Source organism: Aegilops tauschii, chromosome 3, assembly GCF_002575655.3.
Source record: "Aegilops tauschii subsp. strangulata cultivar AL8/78 chromosome 3, Aet v6.0, whole genome shotgun sequence".
In the NCBI taxonomy this organism is placed as follows: Eukaryota; Viridiplantae; Streptophyta; class Magnoliopsida; order Poales; family Poaceae; genus Aegilops; species Aegilops tauschii.
Window position 1 is genome coordinate 207,349,689 of NC_053037.3, and position 18,554 is coordinate 207,368,242.

An 18,554-nucleotide genomic window follows, 5' to 3' on the forward strand; every position below is an offset into this window, starting at 1 on the left:
AGGCCACCATACCTACCTATGGATTGAGTAAGATCCTTCAAGTAAGTTGTCATCAGTGCATGCAATAAAAATTGCTCTCTAAATATGTATGATCTATTAGCGCGAAGAAAATAAGCATTATACGAACTTGTGATAGGGAAGAAATAAAAGCGACAGACTGCATAATAAAGGTCTCTATCACAAGAGGCAATATAAAGTGATGTTCTTTTGCATTAAGATTTTGTGCATCCAACCTTAAAAGCACATGACAACCTCTGCTTCCCACTGCGAAGGGCCTATCTTTTACTTTTATCTTCTACCTTATGCAAGAGTCATGGTGATCTTCACCTTTTCTTTGTACATTTTATCCTTTGGCAAGCACATTGTGTTGGAAAGATCCTGATATATATCCAATTGGATGTAAGTTATCATGAACTATTATCGTTGACATTACCCTTGAGGTAAAAGGTTGGGAGGCGAATCTATAAGTCCCTATCTTTCTCTGTGTCTGATTAAAAACTTTGAACCCATAAATATCACGTGAGTGTTAGCAATTGCGAAAGATTAAATGATAGTTGAGTATGTGGAGTTTGCTAAATCAAAGCTCTCACATAGACCCTTCCTGAAAATAAGATGAATTGCAATTGTTTGATGACTAAGAGCACCGTTTGTTAGTTTTCAAGAAAGTTTATGATCTATACTTTAACATGTGAATAGCTTGTTACTTGATCATGAAAAGTTTTGTGAGATGAGCTACTGTTATGACATATAATGATGCTAGAAAAGGTGATTGAAATTATCATTGATCAAACTTGTGCACCTGCTAGCATTCACACTTCATAAATTATTTCTTTTATCATTTACCTACTCGAGGACGAGCAGGAATTAAGCTTGGGCATGCTGATACGTCTCCAACGTATCTATAATTTATGAAGTATTCATGCTATTATATTATCCATCTTAGATGTTTTATATGCATTTATACGCTATTTGGGACTAACCTATTAACCTAGAGCCCAGTGCCAGTTTCTGTTTTTTTCCTTGTTTTTGAGTTTTACAGAAAAGGAATACCAAACGGAGTCCAATTGACGTGCCAATTTTTGTTGATCTTTTATGGACCAAAAGAAGCCCCTGGAGCAAAAGAGTTGGGCCAGAAGAGTCCCGGGCTGTCCACGAGGGTGGGGGGCACGCCCACCCCCCTGGGCATGGGCCCCTGCCTCGTGGATGACCCGGAGACACCCCTGACGTGAAACCAACGCCAAAAATTCCTATAAATACAGAAACCCCCAGAAAATAACCTAGATCGGGAGTTCCGCCGCCGCAAGCCTCTGTAGCCACGAGAAATCAATCTAGGCCCTCTCTGGCACCTTGCCGGAGGGGGCCATCATCACCGGAGGCCATGGAGGAGGATCCCGGAGGGGCCATCATCGCCGCGGTGATCGTCTTCATCAACATCACCATCATCATCACCATCCTCATCTATTTTACGCGGTCCACTCTCCCGCACCCCGCTGTAATCCCTACTTGAACATGGTGCTTTATGCCACATATTATGATCTAATGATGTGTTGCCATCCTATGATGTTTTGAGTAGATATCCTTTGTCTTTGGGTTGATTGATTATCTAGATTGGTACGAGTTGTATGTTTTATTTTGGTGCTATCATATTGTGCCCTCCGTGTCGCGCAAGCATGAGGGATTCTCGCTGTAGGGTGTTGCAATACGTTCATGATTCACTTATAGTGGGTTGCTTGAGTGACAGAAGCATAAACCCGAGTAAGGGGGTTGTTGCGTATGGGATAAAGGGGACTTGATGCTTTAATGCTATGGTTGGGTTTTACCTTAATGATCTTTAGTAGTTGCGGATGCTTGCTAGAGTTCCAATCATAAGTGCATATGATCCAATAAGAGAAAGTATGTTAGCTTGTGCCTCTCCCTCATATGAAATTGCAATGACGACTACCGGTCTTGTTAACAATTGCCTAGGATAACTCCGCACACCGACCATCATTATTCCACACTCGCTATTTATAATATTTAGTAATATGTTCTAACTTTATGATAACAGCACCTACTTTTATGTTTTAGCTCTCCGATATCATGCGAAGTTATCCTCTTCATACCCACAACGTAGTTTTATTTCTCGTTTCTAGTTGGAAGCAAACGTTCGGTGTACGTAGAGTCGTATCAGTGGCAGATAGGACTTGAGAGAATATTGATCTTACCTTTAGCTCCTTGTGGGTTTGACACTCCATACTTATCACTTCCACCTTTGGGAATTGCTATGATGATTCCCTGCACTTGGGGATTATCAGGTATATTTATACTCATGTTTGCTTAATTTATGTTTTGTAGAGAGACTTCAGTCTCACTAGTTGTTCCGCGTGGACTTCGCCGTTTAGCTTGTTACCTCAGCTACGATCTTGTACCCTTGGGAGGGGTCATGTAGATAGTCAGGCTTCTCAGCCTTTTTCATTTGTAGTTGTCTGTACTCAGACATATTATGTTTCCGTTGCCTGTATGCTCTGTATGTTGGGTCATGTGACCCATGATTGTAATTCTTAATATGTATGACTCTTCCGAGCCTTCTGAATAAATACTTTGAGTCATAGAGTTTTGTTGTGATGCTATGTTGTATTTGGACATATCGAGCATATTGTGTGTATGATTTTGAAATGCTTGGTATGTGTGGGATCCGACAATCTAGTTGTTTATTCTTGGTAGCCTCTCTTATGGGGAAATGTCTCCTAGTGCTTCCACTGAGCCATGGTAGCTTGCTACTGCTCCGGAACACATGGGATGATCGGCATGTGTCCTTCTTTGCTCTTGTGTCTGTCCCTTTCGGGAAATGTCACGCGTTGTTCCTTTAAGTCCTTGTAGCTTGCTACGACTTGGGTTCATACGTTGATGACCGACACGTGCATTGCTGGGTCATGTATGCCTGTCCTTGTAAGTTAGTGCCACCTTGGGTTTAGGACTAGTCATGTTGGCCCGGGTTCTCTGTCATATGGATGCTAGCAACACTATCATATACGTGAGTCAAAAGGCGCAAGCGGTCCAGGGCCAGGTAAGGTGGTACCCATGGGGATACCATGCATGAGGCCGCAAAGTGATATGATGTGTTACATGCTCGATCAGTGTGACTTAGGATCGGTGTCCTGACAGCTTGGGGAGGCAACGCAGTGGCTGTGGCCGCGGCAACGGCGAGCGGCGGCGATAGTTGTGTTCGATCGCGGGAGAGAGAGGGCGGCATAGGAGGGGTTGAGCACGGGAGAGAGTTAGAGGGGCCAGGGGTGTGCGTGGCGTCTCCAGGGACGTCCAGGCGGTCGAGGAGGCACACATGCAGGGTGGAGGTGGCCGGCGTGTGCACGCGCGCGGCGACCACACTCCCATGTCCTTCTGTCCAGGGAGGAAGACTACAGGGGGGCTGTGGTGGTGGGTTAGGCCAGAACAGGAGTTGGGCCGGCTCTGCTGTAGGCAAGTGCCAGGTAAGTCTTCTGTCTGTTTTTTGTTTTCTATTTTGCAAATTTGTTTTAATTTTGTTTTCAAACCAAATCACTTTTTTGAAATTATGAAAATAGTTATGGGCACTAAATGAGTTATTCCAGAGGCCGACAACTAATTTCAGAATATTTGGACCATTTAAAATATATATAGCATTTAAATGGCTCCAATTCGAATACTTTGTGTTAATTCATAAATCCAGAATGGCCTAAAAATATTTGCATGATTTTTGGCATAGGTTTTCACCTTTATCAAAAATCATGAACATTTTCAAAGGGCATTTTGGGTTCATTGAAGATTATTTTAGGTTGAACCTATTTGATTTTATCTGGTGCTAGGGTTTGAACAATCCCCATTTCAACTCTCAAAGAAATTTAGACATGATTCATGGATGCTTGTGCAACTATTAGCAATCAAATTCTAGGGCTGTGATTACCTGGTCCGGGACCGTTTGCGCCTTTTGGCTCACATATATGATAGTGTCGCTAGCATCCATACTAGTTTCTCTTGTTTATCACTTAATAAATAGTCTTATTTGTCCCAGGGAGCGAGGAGAGAAGATGACAGGTTGAGTAGAGAAAGGTGGGTCATTGTCCCAACGTAGTAGTATTTTTGTTTTGTTTTCAGCTGATCTATATCAAAATAATAGAATAAATAAAGGCAAAGGATTTGGTTCAGTCATCAAGTACAGATTTCCTTTACCCAGAGTTGGGAACTCTGAATAGTTGTTTGAATACCGACTGCCTTCCTTGCGCTTCAATTCCTCTTATCCAATCCAACTTCCCCTGGGAGCCAAGCAGAAAAGCAAGTCCTCTAGTTATGGATGCAGTACTCACCTCACTAAACTTAGGAAGAACTAATTCAAGTAGAATTACAAATAGCGAGAAGTGGATGAAAAAGGGATCGAGCCTAGCTCGAAAACAGCTGCTCCTTCCCTCTTTCTTGCTTGCTTTACTCGGTATTCAGTGAAAGATTAGGCTTGGTAATTACAGTTACCAATGGTAAGGATTGGCACGTGAACTTTCCTTTTTATCGAGCTCGAAAAAGCAATGGGTGGGTTGGCTGTGAAAGGAGAGTAGAGTTTTTTAGTTTAGTAAGAAAAGTACTGGGTGAGGCTCCTCACATCCATAACATATTATCTGTACTCTTTTTCAAGCATGCCTCTTTTTAATGACTCTCTTTTTCAACTTAATTGTGGCATTTCATTCTGTTATCGACTAATGGTTGACACTGGAGAAGCATTGAAGGCTCCTTCCATAGATTCCAAAGCCCTGTTTGCTATTATCAGAATATTCTGACTCCCTTGTTGTCTTATTGATCTGACCAACCGCAATAACAACATTGCCATTCGGGGTTACGCGAGTCGGAGTATTAAATAAATGGAATATTCCAGCAGGAGCAACCGAACCATCTTCTCGTTGTCCTTCCATTCTCCTGACCAATAAAATAGCTCTTGGTCATAAGAATCCAGGCGGAGTTCGAAATCGGAGATAAGAATTGAATCGATTTCAGGCACTTCCCTCAAGCCGAAACCGGAACAGGAAACTTGTAACTTCTAGCCGAGAAGGATAAGAGAGGTTTGTCTTGCTTTGTCTTATAGTGATTGTGTGCCAGGGGTCAGCGAAGAGACGGGACGCTATTGTCCTGGACTACTTGGACTAGTCTACTAGGACTCGGGGGAAGAGACTTGTTTGTGATAGGACGAGAGATCAAGTACAGTGTTCGGTTCAAACTAGGCAACCTCTTCGTTATAAGACCGAGAATAGTATATGCCCCGTCTCACCACTAGCTAGGGCCACCAGCATTAGGAAACTAAGGAAGAGTCGTATGGCTAAGGAATTCAGGGTGATAGAGCTCTTGGGAAGAAGTCAGTATCTAGCTTTCTTTCATTGATATCACAATAACAAGCGAGGAAAGGACAGTCTTTCAAGAGAAGATAGGTCTGTTTTTCATTAAGGAATTGCGGCGAGTATTGCTTGTTTCCCAGATCCGGTATCCGGACCTGTCGATAGATGGGATGGACCCACCCGTTTGACTCTTATGAATTGATAGTTAGATACTATTGCTAAAGGAAAGTAAAGATAGTGGTTTGTGTTGCAAAAAGCTAGTTCAAGGTCAGGCTCCGTCAAACAGAGTCGTCAAGAACGAAAAGCTGAAAGAATGATGTGTCAAACAGTGATTGCGCACAGAGGTTAGTTAAGTATAGGAACTATTGTCCCTAACGAGAAGTATGCTGCTGTCCCAATAAAAGGATAGTTGGACGGTATCGATTGAGGGAATAGGGATAGGTGGTTAAACGCGATGCTGCGCCTAACTATATAGAACGGTGATCCATGAAGAGAAGTCGGCCAGCTATTAAGTCAGAGAAGTCATCAACCTATTACTAGTGTCAGTTCTGTTAAGAGAAGTCATCAACCTATTACTAGTGTCAGTTCTCTTCTTCCTCTCTACCAATTGAAAGTAAGTATTGATTTCGCCTAATAGGGACAAAGCAAAGTAGGGTGGTCAAGTATAGTATGCCTGGAGTTCGTAGTGCCCACTAGATATCATTGGCAAGTTATAGAAGTCTTTCTCTCTTCTGAGATATCATTGGTCAGTGCAGCGAGGGGCAACCATCATTTCTATTGCTCTGTAAAGAAAAGATAGGACAAGGGTCTTGCTCCACCCAATGGAGATAAAGCACGGGGATCCGTTAAGGGCGTATTGAATCGATAAGAAGCACTTGAATTCTAGTGGGCCCGGCTACCCAACACTAGCCCCGGATCATTTATGTATTATCAATTGATAGTAGGTTTTAAGATAGCTTAGCCCTTGCTATGATTCAATTTGTATTGGAGAAGAGGGGCGCCAACCCTATGGGGAATGTAGCTATGCTATACTTCTTCCTACTAGCTACGGTGCAGCACCTGTTCCTAGCTACGATGCAGCTCCTGTCCGCCCCTTGATTTATCACCGCTTTGGTCTTTTATTGGTCATTGATTTATAGACGGGAGGATAAGTACCCTGGCTCGACCCCAGATATCGATTTAGCATTCCATTATCGGATCTCCGAAACGGGAAACAAGAAAAGTAATCGAAATCGTGTGCCAGCGGGACATACGAAATTCACACTTTTTGACTCTCAATCCACAGGTGGAGATACCAGGGGTGGGTTTTCATGGCCTATAGTCTCCCCTGCCGACGAAGCACGAACTACTTGTTGAAATCGCGGATCCAAATCTTGCATTTCTCCTTTACTCGTCAAAGGCCTCGTATTGTTATTCCCATGATTCATGTGGGCTATCTGCTCTTTATTGTAGGGTCCTACTCCCACCTATCCTTAAAAAAACGATGTGAGTGGCTCATACTAATCAAATGTACAAGTAACTGACCCTTATCAAGCTTTCCACACATAGTGTTTTGATCTAAGATTGCAATTCTTCCATGTTTCCGCAGTAGCATATTGTTCCATGGAGCTAGGGTCCAAAATAGGAATCAACAAGTGTTTCCACGACTCTACCGCCCGGCCAATCCTGTTCCACTAAATCCCCTCCCTTTTTCATGGCCACATATCTTTATGGCTAAGGAGTGGGAAATCTTTCTCCTGTTACACAAATCAAATGTTTCATTTCATCCGGGAAAAGCCACCTCTTTCTCCACAAACAATGTCTTTGTCATTTGATCCAGTTTTTATCCGTTAGATAGGAACAGCTTTGCTAAATACTGAGAACTCTCGGATAGAGTATTAGAATGAAAAGACCATTAATTATATAAGGAAGAACCCAGGGTTCTAGCCCATTCCCATTCCTAAATCAATAATTTGTAGTGCTTTTGCCTTTCTTGCGTACTCCTGGTGAACCAGTTGCTAGCCATATGTTTAGGAGGCTATTTTCTCCTATTAAGTAAGATTCTTAAGCTTAATAAGCCCAAAGATCGAAAAGTACGGACCATTTTGAAATAAAACCGGACCATTTGTAAATCAAAATAGAACAAGAAATCTAGCTACTCTCTTCTCTGTCTCCTTCAAAAAAAGAAAGCTAAGGCAATTGGTGTTGAATAAACAAAACCACACCGAACCAGTCAGGAGTTTTCAGAGATTATGGCCAGCGTCACATGACACCACTTCATTGTATGCAACACGAGGAACCGATCAAGAAAGACGAAGCAGACATGCACAAGTTCAAGAGCGAGGTCAGACAAGCATGTATCAGAACAGCAACGTGATCAAGGCTGCAGCTGCTGCTGCGAGGACTAACGTCACAAGGGAAATCCGGCAGGAACTGAAGGCCACTGATCCCGACCGATCGCGCGGCACGGACGTCGAAAGCTCCTCCATAGTCGACGGGGGCACTTCACTTGTCCTGGGGCGGCAGCAGCACGGACATGCACAACTGATTTCAATTAGTACACACGAAGTATGATCAACGATTCCGCAAAGATATTAATTCCAGTGTAGTGTTCAAACGATCAAATGGATGAGATGATCAACGATTGCTCAGATTAAAAAACTAGAAGGTACAGTTACAACTTAACAGATCAGTGCACTCAAAGTTTGAGAAGACTATATATATAGCATCCGCATCACTAGGACACTCGATACTGTAATTAGTAGGCAGTTACAAGTTAATAGAACAGATGCTGCGAGTAGAAGAATTGAATCAATAATCAGTTTTATCATACAATCAAGTTTGAATCTGTATTCCTATAGCCCTATAGCAGCATATAACAAGAAATGGAGAGAACACCGCAAGTGAAAATAAAAAAATTCCGTTTTGTTGTGGGCAGATGAGCAGGGATCATATGGTGCGAAAGCCGAAATGGCCAAGAGTCTCTGAATGGCATTAGTGGCCGCAGATTCACCGAATTACTAGACAAGCAGAAAAACGTTTACTTGGAGACATTTTAGGCGTGGGAGGTGAGTCAGGTGTGAAATGCATCTCAGGAAGCGACTTGAGCCCTGTTTCAAATGGGGGGAAACAAATAAATGAAAAAATAAAATTGGTACATTCAAAAGAACTGCTCAACTGATCAGTAATCATGACTAACCATAGCAAAAAAGCACAGTAATAATATCCCTAATATAGAGTAGCATCCAGAGCTCGCTGGTAATCCGCATCTACCACCAACCATCACCAATGTAGCTTCACAAGGACTCACAAGAACAAGGATAGGAGCGCATAAACTTATTTTGTAACTTGTTCGGTGATCAAGAACACGCGCATAGGGAGCACAAGAATCGATCGAAGCATATACTCACCATCAAGAAGGGACAAGTTTCTCCCCCCGGCCCTACTCCCCAACCAACCCACCGAACTAACTCCATACGTTCATCATCATTCATTGCGTACCGTGCATTTTTCCTCTTCCTTCCATACTGTGCACGAGGCCATTGGCTACTCAATTTATTTTCTTTTGCTGCTTCTCTATTCTACATAGACCCGGCAATCTCCCTCCGACAAAAGCATACTTTTTGAGTACTCTAAAGAAATATAGCCCATTGGGCCGGCTTTAGGATTATGCTTACTCCTACTGTGGAGAAAACCAGAGGAGTCCGACTACCATTTCTTCGTATGAAGTACGTACTTGTTCTTCACCGTGCAAGCTCTACAGGTTTCGGAATCCGAGGCCTTCAAGTTCAACCGTAGACATAGAAGCAAACCGGTACTTAAGCATCGAGCGAATGAGAGACGAGTGAGACGCCTTTAGCTCCTAGAATGCCTTCTTCAACTTTGCTATACGCAATTCGTGCGCCAAATAGAACTGCTAGACTACGTCGAGTTGTGACCACTCATGCCTCTAAAGAGCGAGGCAAAGGGTAACACTAGGGCGGAGCTCCACCTTTTGTTCTTCCAGCTCGGACTCCTAAACTAGAAACTATATAAGAGGCACGAGATGATCAGGTGTGTGCACTAAAGCTCGACATGATGAAAGCTTATGAGAACTTCACTGCTATAGCTGATACGGGATCTAATGACTTATTTCTTAAAATAGGGTTTTGTGACTACCGAAAGTTTCTCTTTTCATGACACAGGGGGGGTCTCTGTGGCCCTAGTTTCTTTGGCCCATTTGAAATGAGCTACGAATAGGTCCTACTTCAGACAATCCTTCGTTGTCCCTTCAGAGGAGATGAGTGGGATGACGAATGAGTTCTTTAAACATCTCTATACTGCTGAAGGTACTGAAAGAATGGAGGATGTTCGTTCTGTTGACAGTTCCTCGGAAAGTATCTCAGGCAATGAATGAGCAATTGACTGCGCCCTTTACTGGTTCTGAAGTGTGACCTTTTTAAGATGTACCCTGAAAGGCCCCTGGCCCGGACGGCTATCCAGCCCACTTTTTTTCAGCGAAGGTGGGATTTCTATGGTGATGAGGTTAGTGACTTCAGTTACCTTCTTGGTTCTTTTCAATGGGGAGCGTCTTGAGGAATTCAAACCTTCTCAGGGACTACGCCAGGGAGATCCAATCTCTCCGTACTTATTCTTGTTAGCAGCAGTTTAGGTATTCGAAATAGCGAAATACATAAATTATCTATCTCAAGTACGTCTCGTACTTATCTTGAGCCATCAGTCAGATTGAATGCAGCGCCCTGCCGGCAGCTCCTGACCTCTGTTCCTATGGGGGAAAGAAGGTGTGGCTTTGGACTCCAAACTCTTCCATGACGCCCTTCTTCTTATAGCGTGGGTAAGTGATCAATACAGAAAAAAATCACACCCATTGGATCCATCCTGATATGATTGGGTGATTTGCACGTTCCCTTAAGAACAAGCACACACACACACTAAATCCTGAAAAGAAAGATAGATGCTCATCTTCACACTGATAGCAGCAGGCTCACTACGTACGTTGTCCAACCCACCTCGTAAGACATCTTTCCTCGGATAGCCAAGCGAAAGAGGAGGTCTCAAGCGTGCAAAAACACATGTATGAGCAGGAAAAGATGTGCAATCAAGCTCAGAGACTGCAGATAACGGATCTCTCAGGCACTGGTTTCCCTCAGTTCAGGAAGGGAAGCGAGCTTTCAAGGGTCCCAGGATAAAAAAGGTAATTAATATGTCTCCGACCGAAGTGATAGATAAAGGCTTTACCCATTGGCAAGGAACGCTTGGAGGAGTGAAACAACGATTCCGCCTAGCGTAGGACACGTATATTTGATCCAATCTAGCAAGCGTAGCCAGCCCCACCCACGGGTGAAATTGTACAGCTCCCTATCTCGTTGAAAGCCCCTTTGCTTACGGAAGAGAGGAGTTGGATGCCGTGGTGGGAAAGCTCCCGTTTCAACTTTGCTTCTTGTAAGCTTCGGTATAAATAGCTCACTTGCGGGATCTATTCTCATTCTATGGGAACAGCTTTCATTTCTATCTTTTGGCTTAAAGTGGTGAACAAATCCTTTCTCTTCACTTTTTGTGTTCCGCATGGCTCCGGTCAAGATGTGACTCATCCTGTATATACATAATTAGGAGACCTCTCACGAACTTGTTAAAGAAAGGAGTACCATTTGTGTGGACAAGCCAAAGCAATCCTTTGATGTTCTCAAGCAAGCTTTAATTGAGGCCCCTGTGTTGGTTCTCCCTGATTTCAGTAAAAGATTTGTGCTAGAGACAGATGCCTGTGGGCATTGGAGCTGTGATAAGGGGTAGAAGTATTCGTGTGGGGTGGGTTTCGAAGGGAAGGTTGCACAATAGATCGGAGATCCTTTGAGGAAGACTGAAATGACTATACTTATAGAATGGTCCATATCGAACAGATACGATACTGGTTTACACAGAGAATATCGCCTAGCTCTAAAACGGCAGCACCTGAGTGCAACTTCGAGTAAGAAAGAACGACCTTCTGCTACCTTTTTACCAGGGCATTGTTTTAACAACTTTAGCTGATTGATCTACGAATGGAGGGATTCAAGCTTATTTTTGTTAACCGAGATGCAAACGACTAACAAACTGGATTCGAAGCCACCTGTCGTAATAGTACCTGCGGGTTCTTTCTGTGGAGCCTTCAAATGCAATAGCTAGCTGCCTAATGGCCAATGCCACAGGCAAATCTCCATTTTCCAACTTATACAACTCTTTGGGGTCCAAAGATACTCGCCATTGCAACTTAATAAATAGGACCGGTGGGATCGCCTTCAACAGATATATCGGTTTCACTGCTTTCGTACCCTTTGTTTTGGTCAGGTGGATGACCCGCAGACCGTAGATAAGATGGATACCCACGTACTGCCTTCAATGAAGAGAGTTTTACCAAGGACCCTTAGACAGATAGGGGGACAGACAAGAGGTATGCAACCTGCTGAATATTGTCACCGAATCGCTCACTGACAAATACTTGGGGCTCCCCTCCCTGGTAGGAGTGGATAGGAGCGACTGCTTCCAACACTTAATTGAGAGAGTTTGCACTCGGATTAATGGCTGCAAAGAGGAAGGGCTAATTGGCTCCGCCATGGAGACCGAAATACGAGCTTCTTTCATCACATCATTTTGCAACAGAGAAAAAAGAAGAACATAATAAAGTTTCTGAATGACTCAAACGGCAACATGATCGAAGGTAATGACCAGTTAGCATCTCTGATACAGGGTTACTTTGAGGGACTGTTCACCTCAGAAGTCCTAGCTCCCGACCCTGGGCTACTGGGGAAAGTAAACAGGCGAGTAACTGAAGAAATGAACGCAAGCCTCTTGGCTCCGTTCACGACAGATGAAGTAAAGGCAGCACTCTGAATTCAATCGAGAGTTAGGTACAGTAATCTTCAGATATGACAATACCTCCCCCAAAGCATTGTCAAGTGTTGGAATTAGGGCACCAACCACGAATAGGAGCTGTATAGAACTCCAGAAAGAGACCTTTGATGAAGTCGGCATCCTCCCAAGTGGCATTTGCTTGATCCAAACTAGCCCACTTCCTTGGTTGCTGAAAAACCATGCAACGCAAGTAATTTTCCACACACTGATTCACACGTTCTGTCTGGCCATCTGATTGTGGGTGATAGGCAGAGCTAAACCTCAATTTCACTTGCAGTGCTTTGAAGAAGGCTTGCCACATGTTACTTGTGAATATCCAGTTTCTATCAGAGACTATTGACTTTGGCAATCCATTCCACTTAAAAACATTATCCATGAAAGCATGAGAGACTGATTGTACTGTATAAGGGTGAGCAAGGGGAATGAAATGAGAATATTTAGTGAACCTGTCCACCACCAACAATATGACTTCTTTGCCCAATGATTTGGGAAGACCCTCAAAGAAATCCAGGGAGATGTCAGTCCAAGCAGAAGTAGGTAATGGCAGTGGATCTAGGAGACCAGGGTAGTGGCAATGCTCTCCCTTGACTCTTTGGCAAACTGCACACTCATGTAGAAAAGTTTCAATCTCCTGGCCTGGCGCCAATAAAATCGCTCTTTTACCCTTTGATAAGTAGCCACAATGCCTGAATGGCCTCCTATGGGAGAGTTGTGAAGTGAATCAATGATTTGGTGTTTAAGAACAACATCTGATCCCACATATATTCTTCCTTTATATCTCAAAATGCCAGAATGAAGAGTATAAGGGGGTGCTGCATTGGCTGATACAGTGAGCTTCTCAAGCAGAGATTTGGAGTGATCATCATTAGTGTAGCTGGTTTCTACAGTTGAATTCCAAGCAGGAGTAACTGCAGTGACTGCCATCATAAGAGAATCTCTTCTGCTCAAAGCATCTGCAACCTTGTTTTATTTATTTATTCAATCTTGTAATTGAATTCAAGCAATTTTCACATAAGCTTGTGCTGGATGCCCTCAGAGACTTTTTGTTCTGTGATGTATTTAAGGCTCTGTTGATCAGTTTTGATCAAAAAAAGAATTGGGAACCAAGAAAGTAGTGGCGCCATCTCTTCAAGGATTCCAAAATAGCTAAAGCTTCTCCTTATCATAAGTTGACATAGCTGCATTTCTGGGTCCAAGGGTTTTACTGAAATAAGCAATTGGTCTGCCTTGTTGCATGAGGACAGAACCAATACCTTGACCTGATGCATCTGTTTAAAAAGTAAATGGTAGGGTCAAATCAGGCAAAGCCATAACAGGAGCAGTGACCAGACAATTCTTCAATGTTGTGAAGGCCTCAATTTGAGCATCTGACCACTGGAATGAATCTTTTTTTAGACAGTCATGAAGTGGCCTAGAATTGATCCCATAATTCTTGACAAATCTTCTTTTTCTGCAGCCATACCAAGAAAACTCCTCAACTGAGTGATAGTCTTAGGTGCTGGCCATTCTTTGATGGAAACTATTTTGTGGGGGTCTGTAGATAGACCCTATCCTTAGATAACATGCCCTAAATACTCCACTTGAGGGACAGGAAAACTGCATTTGCTAATCTTAGCATATAGTTTTTATGACCTTAGAATGTCCAGGACTAACTTTAGATGCTTGAGATGAGCTTGTTTGGTCTTGCTATATATCAGAATATCATCAAAGAATACCAAAAGGTATTTCCGGAGCAAAAACATGATTCATTAAAGATTGGAAGGTAGCAGGTGCATTAGTGAGTCCAAATGGCATCACTAAGTATTCATAATGACAAAAATATGTCCTAAAATTTATGAATGTCTTCTCTTCTCATTCTTATATGATGATAACCTGATCTCAAATCAAGTTTGGAAAACAGTTGTGCACCATGTAGCTCATCTAATAGATCCTCAATGACAGGAATATTGAATTGATTTTCTGCACTTAACCCGAAAGCAAGTTTGAAAGCAAGACCTGCTCTGTGAAGTGATGGAAGTAGTGAAGGTTTAGGCTTCGGATCTGTGAAGTTCAGGTTTTGGAGTAGAGGTCAGAGGCTAGTGCGGGTAGCCCTGTCGGAAACTAGAAAGAAGAGGCTGATGCACCTGCCCGGCGGTGGGTGGGTTCAGCTCGATCAACTAGGATAGGAGTTTTTTCTCTATCTTGCTCCATGGTGTTCAAGCAGTGCGTCCAGAAAGCTGTGATTCATGGGAGGGAGCAGCTTCAATAGCTTTGGCTGTGAAAACTCTTGGTCTTGGAGCATCAGTGTCATCAGTTCACCCAAGATCCGCAGGACAAATAACTACTAGGTTTGTGCCAGAAAAGCGTCTTGCGTGACGGGGAAAGAGTGGAAAAAGAAAGAGATTCATCAGCTATGGAATCTGACAGGTATCGGTATTGAACACAGGGGGCTGTTCACAAAGCATCCCATGGATGGTAATGGTGCTTCCCCAGCTGCTGTTCCTACTCCTTTGGCTGGTGCCAAATCAGGTGACTTTGAAGTTGAAGCTTGCCCGCAGAACGATGTAACCATGCTGGTAGTACTATGATTGCCTTAGAGCGCAGATGTCTCTGTCCCTAGGAACGTGATGCTTTGGTGCGAGGTGAAACACAAGCAGGAGATCGAGAAAAGAAATCATACGGATTGCAACCTACAGATGAAGAATCTGCTTTATTGTTCCCACCATCTATATCAGATGTTTAATAAGAATAGGAATCGAATAAGCTGCTGATTGACTGAGGAAGCATTTGAAAAGAAAGGAAGGGTGATGCTTGTTAAACAAAGCTGCGTGTGGGGCCGCCACGTATAGCTGTAGTTTCTGCTGTAGCATCGGTTATTTCCGTTATTGCTGTAGTAGCATCGGTTATTGCTCAGGTTACGAATGACCCAATCTATCTATGGCAACCACCCCTACTTTTAGTAGATGGAGATGCGCACCTAGAAAAGACGGATGAAAGAGAACCTGCCCTTCTGACTTCTTCTCTTGTCTGTCCTTTAGGCAAAGCGATCTATGGTCTCAACAAGCCCCGATAGCATCGGTTTTTGAAGTTCAGCACAGTGGTTATGTTATCCAGGCAGGGTTTGCTCGGAGTGATCATGATTCGGCCATGTTCGTATCAGTTTATCCTCGAGGACGTGCTATTCTGTTGTTGTATGTTGATGATATCAAACTGACTGGTGATTACTCCGTTACCATATCGCTGATCAAGTGTCGCCTTCATTAATTATTTGCTATGAAGGCGCTGACGCGCCCTAAGCCTTTTCTTGGCTTGGAGGTCGCACATTCTCCTCGTGGATATTTGGTATCTCAGATCAAATAACGTCATGACTTGATCACTCGAGCTCAACTCAATGATGAGAAGACTGTTGACACTCCCTTGGAGCTTTACGTTAAACTCCGTCCGACTGATGGCTCACCATTATCTGATCCGACGCAGTACAGACAGTAGGTCGGCAATTTGGTTTATCTGACGATCTCTTGCCCATATGGCTTTTCCTAAGAAAGTCAGCCTTTCATGGCTGCCCCCCGGTCAGTTCACTTTGCAGCAGTTCATCGGATTCTTAGATATATTCGAGGTACCTTTTCTCGAGCCGTCCTTTTTCCGTCATCATCTTCTTTAGAGTTGCGTGCAACTACTGATGCCGATTGGGCCTTCAGATAGGTGCTCAACTACAAGCTTATCTATTTTATGGGGAGACGAGACACTATCTTGGATGAGATAAAAGCAATAGACAGTTGCTCCTTCCACTGCCGAAGCGGAGTACCGTGCCATGGCACACTACTAGATAGATTGTATGGCTCCGTTGGTGACTTTCTGATCGCGGGTTTCATTTGAAAAACCCCAATGCCATTCATCTTGCGTCAAATCCGGTCTTTCATGCAAGAGTTTCATTTTTGGCCGCTACTACGTTCGTCGAAAACTTCTTGATGGCACCATCATCTCATTACCTTATTTTTTCCCTTCGACTTCGGCTATGACCAATGCCCCACCTAGATGAATAGGCGTAACAAAGCTACCTGAAAAAGGCAAGGTGCACCTTAGATTGAAATCGACAAATTGCGTTTTGCCAGATGGATTCTTTAGAAATATTCCCGGATAAAGTTCAGTATAATATTTAGTTAGAATCTAAATAAAGGCGCATACGTGGGCGGGCAGGGGCCCCCACTACTTCTTCATTCAGGGGGGCTAGCCTCATGACTTCCCACTGGGCGAGGGGTGCACCTAACCCACCTACTCACTCATCAATTACGGTGTTCAGCTGACTTGCACAGAAAGACCCCTATTGTTTAGTAATTTGGCGCCCCATCTTTTGATTGACTGTTGTCAACTAATCTTTTCAATGTTCAATTCTACTCTATGTTAGAACATTTATGTGAATGCTATTTCGATCTAAGTGTTCCTATTCTCTGTCCCGTGCTAGGAAGCATTACTCCTCTTTTCATTCCAAATTCTTCAATAAGACCGATACGATTGATTGGTCTGTGCGTTTCTCTTATTACTTTTTTGTATCCCCCTGTTCCTCGGATACAATTCGATCCTTCTACGGCCAAATCTCAATTTGTGGAAAGCCTTCGATGGCTTCCTTATGAAAACATCCATTTGTATATGGGTATAGACGGTCTTTCATTATTCTTCATGATATTGACCACATTTCTGATCCCTATTTGCATTTCAGTGGGTTGGTCTGGTATGAGAAGTTTTGGGAAAGAGTATATTACAGCATTTCTAATTCGTGAATTTCTAATGATCGCCGTGTCCTGCATGCTGGATCCTCTACTATTCTATGTTCTTTCCGAAAGCGTGCCAATCCCTATGTTGTGCGGAGCTGAGCATCTTCTATTCGCTGGGATCAAGCTTTTCCTCTGCAGGGGCCTTCTGCAGTAAAACCCCTACGGGCGGTCCCCCGTTGTCGTAAAGTAGTAAAGGTCCCCGCGAAGCTTTCGGGAAGAGGGGTAGTCTTGTGCGTAAGCATAGCATTTCTGGTCGAACCACCGAACCACACATCTTTTTTTGGTGGGAGGGTACTCCGAGTAGTGGGTACCTCGTAGGACCTCGACCCGCCTACTCAGGTCTTGGATGGATATGCAGGAAGGGGTGCTCCTAGGTGTGTGTAGGGGGTGTGTTTGTTCGCGAGAATGAATTCCTCGTCAAGTCAGGGGGGGTGTGGACACACTTGCGCGAATTCGGGTAACGGCTACAAGGGATAAAAATAAAGGAAACTGTACCCGACCAGGGATGGACGTAAACTCGTAAGCTACCGAGGGTAGGGATAATCGTCCAGGTCTTATTAAAAAAAAAGCCACCCCGCCACTGCAGGCAGGTTAGTTCCTCTGTCGTTGCCGGAGAGTTCTTGGCGAAGAGACCTTAGGACAAGTTGCTAAAACAAACGGAAGGGGAGGATCGACCCGTTCAGTAGAATTCCGAAGAAAGACTGTTGGCAGCAGGTGGAGACATTTCTTTGGCCCCCTTCCAAATAAATGCGGGCAGGGTAGAGCTCGGCAGAGGGTTCGAGAATAGGGTAGGGTTTTTTACGGTCGGGTCCCCTACCACTAGTCCGGCTAGCCTTCTTTCGGGCAGGAAGCAGGCCTAAACGACGGGCAGGCATCTCCCGCTATGCAAGCAGCATTGTTCGCCACCACCCGAGAAGCAAAAGATTCGAGAGTCAAGGCGGAAAAGACAAGCATAGTGGTCTAATGACAAGGGCCGACGACGGAAGCTCGGGACGGAGCCGTATGATGCGGAAGTCTCACGTACGGTTCCCTGAGAAGGGAGTGGCTAACCACTGGAGCTTCGACCAACTACCGCCGGTCAATTCCGCTTTGGGGCCACCCCTGACTCTACCATCATTATAGGGGTATGGGGTTCGAGACAAAGAAAGATCAAGGCAGCATATCAGTTTTTCCTATATACTTTACTTGGATCCGTTTTTATGCTATTAGCTATTCTGTTGATTCTTCTCCAAACAGGAACCACCGATTTACAAATTTTATTAACCACTGAATTTAGTGAGCGGCGCCAAATCCTTCTATGGATTGCTTTTTTCGCCTCTTTTGCCGTCAAAGTGCCTATGGTACCAGTTCATATTTGGTTACCCGAAGCCCATGTAGAGGCACCTACGGCTGGATCCGTCATCTTGGCTGGAATTCTTTTAAAATTGGGAACCTACGGGTTTTTAAGATTTTCAATACCCATGTTTCCCGAAGCGACACTTTGTTTCACTCCTTTCATTTATACTCTAAGCGCGATTGCTATAATATATACTTCCTTGACCACTTTAAGACAGATCGATCTTAAGAAGATCATTGCCTACTCCTGAGTAGCCCATATGAATTTGGT

The 18,554-nt window shown here is 43.8% G+C and overlaps 1 pseudogene; it reads left to right on the forward strand.

Moving 5' to 3' along the window:
• Positions 1 to 17,816: 17,816 nt before the first annotated feature.
• The window catches only part of LOC141042344 (NADH-ubiquinone oxidoreductase chain 4-like), a 937-nt pseudogene continuing 199 nt past the window's right edge, over positions 17,817 to 18,554 (forward strand).